This window comes from Gossypium hirsutum, chromosome A01, assembly GCF_007990345.1.
Source record: "Gossypium hirsutum isolate 1008001.06 chromosome A01, Gossypium_hirsutum_v2.1, whole genome shotgun sequence".
Taxonomy (NCBI): domain Eukaryota; kingdom Viridiplantae; phylum Streptophyta; class Magnoliopsida; order Malvales; family Malvaceae; genus Gossypium; species Gossypium hirsutum.
Genome location: NC_053424.1, coordinates 24,540,846 through 24,552,092, shown reverse-complemented (window position 1 = coordinate 24,552,092; position 11,247 = coordinate 24,540,846). Strand labels below are relative to the sequence as shown.

At 34.4% G+C, this 11,247-nt stretch overlaps 1 non-coding gene across 1 annotated transcript; it reads right to left on the bottom strand.

Annotated features, from left to right (window-relative positions):
- Nucleotides 1-1,054: 1,054 nt before the first annotated feature.
- Nucleotides 1,055-1,160, bottom strand: LOC121206708 (small nucleolar RNA R71). Its single transcript, XR_005901872.1, has one exon. It is a non-coding gene; the product is annotated as a small nucleolar RNA R71 (small nucleolar RNA).
- Between the last annotated feature and the right edge of the window lie 10,087 nt (nt 1,161-11,247).

The window sequence follows — 11,247 nt, the reverse complement described above, 5'->3', positions numbered from 1 at the left end:
ATCAATTGATTATTTTGGGTACAAATGAATTTGACATTTTGAGTTATGGCATGTATAGGAACTTGGTTATTTTGTTATGTGTCATAATTGAATTGGCCTAATGTGTTGGCCTGTATTGGTTGATAATTCATTTTGTAAATAGCCATTTGGAATTGGCTATTATTGGTTTAAGTATATGTGCATATGATGATGTTTTCATGGATGTGGAAATTTGCATGATTTAAGTTGATAAGGAAGTGGTGTTCGTATGTGGTAAATAGTAGCATGTGAATGATGTGTGGATGTTTTAATTGTGGTTGAATTGGTTGAATGTAATTTCTTGGATTGGTGTTATGTTTTGTTGTGTAGGTGTATGCATAAAAGGGTGACAAGATGGCTTGGCAAATAGCCTTATTTTTGTCCACACGGGTAGACATTGTGTCTAGGACGTGTGTGACACATGGCTTACCCGATGGGCATGTGTTTCCGCCGTGTGTTCCCTGCACCTTAATTGTTGCAAAACAAAATGCTCAGAATTGAGCACACGAGCAGAGACATGGGCGTGTGTCTCAACCGTATGGATGATACGGCCTCAGGCACTAGCGTGTGGCCTGGGCATGTGAAGTCTGCACCTATTTTATGAAAAATCATAAATTTTAAATCGACCACACAGCCTAGCACATGAGCATGTGACTTGGCCGTGTGACTTCAATTTGTTTTTGGGTGACAAACAGAGAGTTATACAGGTTAGGGATACGGGCGTGCGTGACCACACGGGTGTATCCTAAGCCACACGGGCGTGTGACTCTTAAAAACATGAAAAATTTTCTAAGTGTTGTGAAATTTTCTAAAAGTTCTCGATTTAGTCCCAAACCGCTCCCAATGTATGTTTTGGGTCTCATAGGTTCGTTTTAGGGACGTTATAAATGTTTGTGAAAATTTTTAAATTTGGATGGAAATTTACATCTCATTTTTGTGTGATTGCTTGCGTATAAGTCCGATAATGCCTCGTACCCTGTTTCGACGTCGAGTACGGGTAAGGGGTGTTACAACTTTCCAACTAGCAAGACTGCTAAGTTACGAATCGAGGTTACTACCTTCCAACAAGTGGATGACGAGTCCTTGTATAAGGCGTGGGAGAGATTCAAAGAATTACTACGAAAATAACCTCATAATGGAATCCCACATTGCATCCAACTAAAGAAATTATACAATGGTCTTAACGCACACACAAAGATGGTGGTGGATGCTTCTGCAAATGGTGCTCTCCTTTCTAAGTCTTAAAACGAGGCTTATGCAATTATTGAGAGAATTGCCAATAACAATTACCAATGGCTGACCAGCCCAGAAGCTTCAGGAAGACGAGTGGTAGGAATACATGAAGTGGACGCTCTCACTTTACTTGCAGCTCAAGTATCTTCGATATCTTTAATGCTTAAGAGTTTTAATGCTAATGGGTTTAATAATGTTGCAACCTAGCCACGTAGCCAATTTCCAAGCATCCCTTTTGTTTTTTATGTAGATGGACACATGTTTGAAAATTACCCATCAAAGCTAGAGTCTATCTATTATGTGGGAAATTCAAATCAAAATTGAATTGGGTCGAGACCGTAGTCAAACTTCTATAATCCTTCATGGAAAAACCATCCACATATTTTATGGAGTAATGAATAAGCTAACCCTAACAACACTTACATGCAATCCAAACCAAATCAACAGTTAGGATTTACTAAACAAGTTCAAAACCTACAACCAGTTAAACTTTCAAATAGTCTTGAGAATTTGTTGAAGGCTTACATGGAGAAAATTCGTGCCCTGATTCAAGGCCAAGCAGTAACATTTGAGAATCTGGAAAATCAAGTGGGACAATTAGCTAATGAGCTTAGAAGAAAACCCCAACGTATTCTACCAAACAACATAGAAACTCCACCAGCTAAATCTTCTAATAATCTTGAGAATTTATTGAACATATACATGGAGAAGAATGATATAAATTTAAGGAATTTGGAGAACTAGATGGGGCAATTAGCCAACAAACTATGAAACAAACCATAAGGCGCTTTTCCTAGTGACACGAAAAACCTAAGAAATCTGGGCAAGGAGCATTGTAAAGTGGTCACTCTATGAAATGGGAGGACATTAGAGCCCAATGCTGCTGAGGTTGAAAATGAGCCTACTGAAACTCAAGAAAAAGAAGAGGTTCAACCAATTGTTAAAACTCTAGTTTTACAGAAACTATAATTTATAAACTTTGATGAGCTAAACCATAAATTGGTTAATTATGATAAACTAACATCTATGTTAGATGCAAGGAAAACGTCGTAGTAGAATTGTTCAGTACAAGTTAAAAATTCTCTACCATCCTACCTTTAAAGACTTCAGAGCCAAAAACAGGAAGTCCAATTCAAAAATTTTTTAGACGTACTCAAGCAACTTTATATCAATATTTTGCTGGTGGAAGCCCTTGAGCAAATGGCAAATTACATGAAATTTATGAAGGAGGTCCTGTCTAAAAAGAGAAAACTTGGAGAGTTTAAAACTGTAGTATTGATGAAAGAGTGCAGTTCATTCCTACAAAACAAGCTACCCCCAAAAATGAAGAATCTAGGGAGCTTTACCATACCATGCAACATAGGAGATTCTTACTCTAGAAGGGCTTTATGTGATTTGGGATCAAGTATCAACTTGATGCTAATGTGTGTATTTAGGCAACTAAGGATTGGTGTGGTCAGTCCAACGACGGTTACACTTTAATTGGTGAATAGGTCATTGTCACATCTTAAAGGAAAAATCGCGGACATACTAGTACGTGTTGATAAATTTATCTTTCCTGCTGACTTCATTATGTTGGATTTTGAGACAGATAAAAAAGTTCTTATCATTTTGGGGAGACCATTCTTGGCAACTGGTAGAATGTTGATCAATATGCAAAAAGTGTAAACTTAGCATGAGGGTTCATAATGACATGGTAACTTTTAATGTCTTTAATGCTATTAAATCCCCTGATGAGATTAAAGAATGTTCTACTATTTTCAAGATGGAATCGCAGAATTGGAACGCATGTCATTAAGTGATCTGACGAATGATGATGAAGATGATGAATGTTTAGTTTTGTTAAAAGCATATTTGAAGGAAGTCAGTTTGAAAGATCTATTTGAATCATTAGATTTTTCATCCCAAGGATTCAAGACACCAAAAGCATCAATTGAAAAGCCACCTAAATTAGAATTAAATGAAGGACAGAGGGGATTAACCCAATCTTGGATATTTGATTCGGGAAAATTCAAGTCTTGATGGTTAGAGGCTAGAGTCATTTATCCTGATTCCTATGGTTATTGGGTAAGCCCTGTTGAGCGTAGATTGAAAAAGGATGAAAATACTACAATTACGAATGATGACAATGAGTTGATTTTGACAAGAACGAACATGAGTTGGATGATTAGCAGGAAATTCAACAAGGATACGAGGAAGGATCATTTCATGTTTCTTTTCCTTGATCAAATGTTGAGTTATTTCTTTTTTCTATTTGGGTATGATTTGTATGAAAAAATGGCCTTTTGACATCTCCTTAGTCAGTAATGATCCCCAATGACATTGAGGGAGTTCTCTTCACTTTCTTATCGCTATTTTATATTTTCAGTTTTTGTCCATTCGAATAAAATTATAGACTTAGATAAAATTTTGTTTGGATCATTACATTAATTAAAATTATGTCTAGGAGATTAGGACTTAAACGGGACCATCTGTGACTCCTCTAGTCTTTTTTGGTAATTTAATTTAATGTAATTTTTTGAAAAATATTTTTCTAAATAGACCGAAAAATTTATTTATTTATTTTTGTTAAATAAATGGTCAATTTTTTTACCCAATCACTAATTTCTTTGAGTTTTTTTTTTCAGTTTACTATTAGTACATGTACTTAGCATCCAAAATGGTGCTGCATTGTGCTTAAAACTTAAGACTAGGGATTTGCCATACATCCACATCCAAAAGAACCTTGTTGTTACATACTTCTATAGTCACACATACTATCACCAACTTTCAGCCCTTACCTTTCTCTACTGCCACTCCCAAGTATCTGCATAGTGCATCTTTCTTAACCCCTTACTGTCGTAGCCCTTAATTCCCTAAATCACCACTTCGAACACCTTTATCCACCACACCGAAACCACCCTTAAAACTGCCACCCTTTTGATTTCTAAACCTTACTACTGGCTATTCACCCACCTGCCCAAAACCAAAACCACCTTTACGGTATTTTCTAACTCCGACTCCAAAAGTTCCTTTCGTCGAGCACTATTCCATGAAGTGAACAGTCTACTATAATGGATATGCTGCAACATATGCAATGGCATTAGGAAGCTTATTGGAGATACTAAAAAATACGGGATGACTCAATAAGAGATGTTTTCAAGAAAATATTTCATAATATGTTTGTCTTTGTGCTTGAATTTCCAGACTTTATATTCGAACCTTGGACTCTAATATCGAAGAGGGAACAAGGTGATTCGAGCAGAAACAAGGACAATAAAGAAAAAGACGGGTTAGATTCTGAGGGATCTATAAATAAATAAAAAAGGGGGATCTTGTCTTTACTTTATTTTATTTTATTTCTTAGGATATTTTAAGTTTTTAAGCTTAGGTTCTTTTAGGATATTTCTATTTCTCACATAATAAAACAAGAGGTTGAGATAATTAATTTGAACAATTTGCAAATAAGAATTGTGGCAATAGATATGTACATGTTTAGGATTGGATTTGTCTAGGAAAGCTTGATATTTAAGTAGTCAAACTTGACTCACCTCATTTTCCTGGTATCTTACCTGGTATATAGTATCTATTCGCTTTTATATTTTCGTTCTCTCTATTGTTTTTAACAATTGGGATATTGTTCATCTTAAGTAGGGGGACCAAAAGTTGATTTTTTTTTTCAGAATACATTTTTCTTATAATTATGATTAAGTTATATTTTGTTCAAAAATTTGAATTTTTGTTAATTATGCTAAACTTTAGTATAAATAAAGTTCTGTTATCTCAATAACTGCTATGTTAGCTGAATTATGACATAAATGGTACTCTGAATAAAGTTTGTAAACCGGACCATAAAATTTTTAAATCCTTAGAAAAACTAAACATGTATGAAAGTTTAAGTCTCTAGAATTGACTTAGTAATTTCTTGAGGCGAAATCCTAGGAGGCATGTAATTTTGAAAATGATTTAGAAAAACTTTTGGTTGGAGTGTTTGAGCCTTTCAAGCCAACCTTAATAAATATTTATCCTTTGAAACCCAACTTTGAGACTATATGACCTAATTTTATTTAAACATTGCAATAATAAGTCATCCCTTCTATCATAATTATCTCTAAATTATCCTAAACACTAGACTCAGTCTATCCAGAATATTCTCTAAAATAAGTTTTGGGGAGTTGAGAAGAAGTGTCAAATGCTCAAAAAAATTAGAGTACATGTAGTAATATACTCGAGTGTGTTAAACAAGAAGAAGAAGAGAGAAATATGCACTTAAAAGAAATAGATGTACAAAGAGCATGTGAACTCAAATGCAACATTAGTTGGTAAATTTGGAGGTATTTATTTTGAAGGTTCAATGGAAGCCGAGCCTAGGGATTTTAGCTTAAAATTATCTATCTTTTACCTACCCCTAGCCAAGCCATGTTACAACCTATTTAAAAGACCTATTGATTTAGATATTTTTGCTGACTACATTAGTGGAGAGAAATTGCTACTTAACTTATGAAGGCATAGTTAAACTTAAGGATTGCAGTTTAGTCTTAAATGAGGAAATAAAAGTTAATTGGTAAGAATTTAACATATCTTTATTGAAAAGTATCTCGTCTATTCTTGCTATCGTGATAATAATTGAGAATAATTCGAACAATATGTATACTTGAGTTGCATAATTTCAAAATTCTTGTTCTCGATCATAAAGACACTAAACTGATAATTTTGGAAGGAAATGATTTTTGAAGAAATTTGTAACCTCCCAAACCAAGCCTAGAAGTTATGGCTAGATTGAGAAGACTACATTAGCCACTGAAATGACTAAGCTAACTTACGTTACTTTTGAAGACCTTAAATGAGCTCATTTTAGAGAAAAACTACAATTGTACTTTGAGTTAGTTTAAAAACATTCATTTATTAGGTCATCTGTACTTACGATTCATTTTATTATTGATAATGTTGTTTTAGAAAACAAAATCTTTTGTTCGTCGCTTTACTTTGTAAAAACTTGATGTTAATAACGTAGCGGAAAAAAAATTACTCATGTCAAAAATAGTTTCTTTATAATGTAGTGAAAATTAGGAAAAATGTCAAATTTTACTTAAGCTAGATATCATGTGTTTTTCAGTTATTATTCTTTAGTAATCCATACATACAAAAATACTCAAATGAAAAGTTACCAAGCTATAGACCAGAAATAATTAAAAACACCAAACCAAAACCAGTAGAGACTTATTAATAATACTTATTAAAAATGGTCCGAGGTCCAAGTTTATTCTTAGTATACCGAGGTCTGCTCCTAGTTTCGAGGTTCACCTGAAAAGTTAAACACTACAGGGGAGTGAGCTTATGAAAGCTCAGTGTGAGTCAAACAGTTTTTTAAATAGACATAAATATCAAATATAGTGAAACATATTAGCATTAACAGAAGAACACAAAACCATCATTGGAATTTCATATCATTACACAACCATTATCAAATCGATGTAAAAAAAGTGTATGTGCATGGGGTGATGCAAATGATGCAATGTAAAAGTTCCTACCCAAACTATCCACTACAAAACATAAGTTCCCCAAAACCCGTCTACCAAAATCTGACGAATACGAGCAAAGCCCAAAGTGGTAAAACCATCGAATGAATACAATTGTAGAAAATCTTCCAACTAAAGAATAAATGCAATAAAATTTCCAAATAATGAATAAATGCGATCAAATCGCCCAATCCCTTCGAATCTCCAGCAATGCAGTGACTACGAATAAATGTGGACTTAATATGCCACCAAATGTCCACGGAACTCCTCCGTCAACCAGAATAATAACCCACCCCAATGCACATGCAATATGTCATACAATCTTATACATAGTCATAATTCAAGACTTTCACAATTTATTGGCATGCTCAACATGCCCTCGAATTATCAAATACTTTCAGTAAATAGGATCATGGATCCCATTTTTGATTTACCATTAAGGTGGTATCATTCAACAAATCACATTTTCATGTATTCTTACAAGACTTTTCTGTGTACATGAATATATCATGCATAAGCCTTATTTTCATTCAAAATAATGTTATACATACAAACTGTAACAGCTTGGTTTTAGTTAAATCAGAACAGTGGTTCCAAGACCACAAATATGAGATTAGAAAATTATTTTAATATTATTTTTGGTGTTTACAGTATGTGATTATATATGTGTAAAAGTTTCATGTGATATATATATATCGTTTAAGTGGTTAATTTGATTAAAGGACTTAATAGCGTAAAATGCAAAAGTGGCGTGCTATAAGTTGAAAGTGTTTATTTGCTATGGTTTGTTATTTATGAGGTCCTTATGATGTTATTAACCCATTGAAAATGTTAATGGACATTAATGGGTATTATATCATGAATTTTTGGTGGTATTAATTAAGGTTAAATTTGTAATTTGGCAATTAAGGTTAATTAAATAAAACAAAGTTAAAATTTGACATTTTATCATCTTTTTCAACCGAATATAAAGTGAAGAAGAAACCATTTTAGGGTTTTGATATTCGGCTAGCATAATCTTTGATGAAGGTATGTTCTTTGTTCAGTTTTTTGATAATTCTACGTTTTTGTGATTATTGCTTTGAGTATTGCTAGCCTGTACCATAATTTTTGAATTTGTTGCTAATTTTGTAAATTTCCATTGATGAATGCTTGATTTCTTGAATGTTTGATGATGGAAAATGAGTATATGTTGATAGATTATCATGTTTTGTAAAGTAATTTTTAGTGAAATTGCATAAAAGGACTAATTTGTGAAAAGTGTAAAATGTGTGGTTAAATGTGTGAAATAAATGAAAATCTGGACTGATTGAAGCTATATGAAATTCGGCTAGCATGAAATTAGAAAGAAATTGTGTAATTTGTGATTTTGTGAAATAGGGTCTAAGTTGAGAAAATGTGAAATTATAGGGTTAATGTGTAAAATACCCCAAATTGTGTGTTTTGGATGAAGTTGAATGAATTGAGGAATAAAAGAGTTAATTTTGAATTTATATAGATCCTGAAAGAAAGAAATCGGATTTGGATCGGTGAAAATCAAAAGTTATCGAGTAATCGATCCAATTCGTGTATTTCGACTACGAGGTAAGTTCATATACAAATGAATGCTTTTAAATTGAATTATATATGTTTACTTGCCATTGAATTGTTATAAATGTTGAATGAACACTTATGAATAAGAATCGACAGAGTTTTGACATCCAAAAGTCCCGTACGAACCTTAGGAATAGTATAGGATACAAATTTCATGACATTAGGTTATCGAGATGTGATTACATGTAAGACCATGTCTGGGACATTGGCATTGTATTGAGATTACATGTAAGACCATGTCTGGGACATTGGCATCGTTAACCGATTTCGTGTAAGACCTTGTCTGGAACAGTGGCATCGATATGTGTTAACATGTAAGACTATATCTGGGATAATGCATTGAATGAGATTATGTGATTTCTGAGTATCCTTAACCATTCTGAACAGTTCAACTGACAAAGTTAAGTCAAGAAAGAATATGTGAATGAGCTACGTGATTTAGGTATGTACGAAATTCATATGATCTTTGAGAAGAGAAGGTAATTGATGAATTGGTATGTTTGAGAAGTATAAATTGATTAATAGAAAGGTTTGTGATCTTGAATGTGTATTTAATTGTGCTTATTCATCTCTTGCTTAATTGATAGTAATGGTATTGATTCATAAAATGGTTTATTTGTGTATGGCTTACTAAGCTTTTAAAGGTTACGTTGTGTGTTCTGTCCATCTTTTTATAGATTATCGAAGCTAGCTTGGACTTTGGGATCGTTGGGAAAAGTCATCACACTATCAATCAACTTGTTTGTATTTTGGAAGCTTTTTATATATGGTATATGGCATGTATATGGTAGAGTCATCTTGTTATGTATTAAGTTGTGATTTTAGCTATATGATTTGGCTTGTAAATATTGGTGTGATTATGTGTTGGTTATTTTGATTAGATGTTAATTGATGTGCTTATGCTTGGAAGCTAGCATATTGTGGTTTGATTTGAGATGACCATATGGTATATGTTGAAGTATGAAATAGGTAATAAGTTGATGGAAAAATGCAATTAGTAGTTATGTATGTTTGATGTTTTTGGTATGGTGAAATGGTATGTTTTGGTTGTGGAATTGAGTAGTGAAAATGGTTGTGAATAGATGGCATGATATGAGTATGATTTGGCATGTTTTTGGTTGCTTAAAGATGTACTAAAATGGTATCATTTGGGTTGCTTTGTGTACTTGAGAGTAGGGTGGCAAATTGGCTTTTCAAATGGCCTTTTTGTCTACACGAGCAAAGACACGGCCGTGTGTCTCAGCCATGTGTGACACACGGTCAAGTTATACGGCCGTGTGTCCCTAGGGTACCATTCGAATTAAAGTCAGTATACCCAATAGTTCTGACACGACCTAGACACATGGGCATGTCTATTGGTCGTGTGTGGCACACGGGTTGGCACTTGGGCTTGTGGTCTGCTGTTTGACCCAAGTCAGTAACCCCCTTAGATTTCACATGGCTTGGCATACGAGCGTGTCCTCGGTCGTGTGGTCCAAGTCAGTATGTATGCCCTGTTTTCACATGGTCTGTAACATGGGTGTGTCTGGTAGCCGTGTGAGGCACACAGCCTATTCATACAGGCGTGTGACTTATGATTTCATGAAATTTTTCTAAGTGTTTGAAATTTTTTATATGTGATCGGTTTACTCCCGAACCACTCTTAAGCATGTTTTAAGGTCTCATAGACCTATTGAAGGGACTTTATGTATGTGAATGAATGATATGCATTATTGAGTGTTTGATAAATATTATATTGTTCGGTAATGCCTCGTAACCTTATTTTGACGACAGATACTGGTTAGGGGTGTTACATTTAATTGGTATTAGAACTACAGTTTAGTCGATTCTAGGTCTAAAGTAGCATTTGAGAGTCTAGCTGTACATGCCATACATATAAAATGCGATAGTGTGATAATTCCTAACAATTAAAATGTGTTTATCGTATAGTAAATGGATACCAATCGAGCCATAGCTGATAACGTGGAAAGTAATGCGCCCGCTCCTACTTAAGGGGTAGCACCGACTGATTCTAGGCCGATTACAAGTAGCCATGAGGGAGAGGCTAAGCAAGCCTTCTTTTAGATGATGAATGAGTGGTTCACTCAGTATATCAGAACTAATCCGGCTACTCCACAACCTCCATCCCCTCATAATCATCCACAAGTCCCTATCATGCCACAAGTTGTGAATTCGATTCATTTGAGTAAGCCTCTGGTTGATAAAATTAGAAAATATGGGGCTGAAGAGTTTCGTGCTACTACTGACGATGATGTTGAGAGAGCTGAGTTTTGGCTTTAGAATACAATACGAGTGTTTGATGAAATGTTGTGTACTCCTGATGAATGTCTTAAATGTGCTGCTTCACTTCTGAGAGATACGACATATTATTGACGGAAAACGTTGATATTTGTGGTTCCGAAAGAACGAGTCACTTAGGAGTTCTTTCAGACTGAGTTTAGAAAGAAATACATCAGTCAGAGATTCATAAATTAGAAACGTAAAAAGTTTCTTGAGCTGAAATAGGGCCGTATGTCTGTTACCAAATACGAACGAGAATTTGTGAGATTAAGTCAATATTCATGAGAATGTGTCTCGACTAAAGCAATTATGTGCAAGAGATTCAAAGATGGCTTGAATGAAGACATCAAGTTGTTAGTTGGGATTCTGGAAATAAAAGAGTTTGTTGTGCTTGTTGAACGAGCGTGTAAAGCTGAGGAACTCAGGAAAGACAAAAGAAAACCCGACTCGGAAGCTAGAGAGGTACAAAAAAGTTCATCGAATAAGTCATTTATTCAGCATCAAAGAAATTTCGAGATGATTTTCGTCGATCGAAGGCTATTGCGGGTTATTCTAGACGTGATCGAGACAGACCACCTGTGAGTTCGAAAGCTACCTTAGTAGCTAGTGTTGGTAATATCAAGCC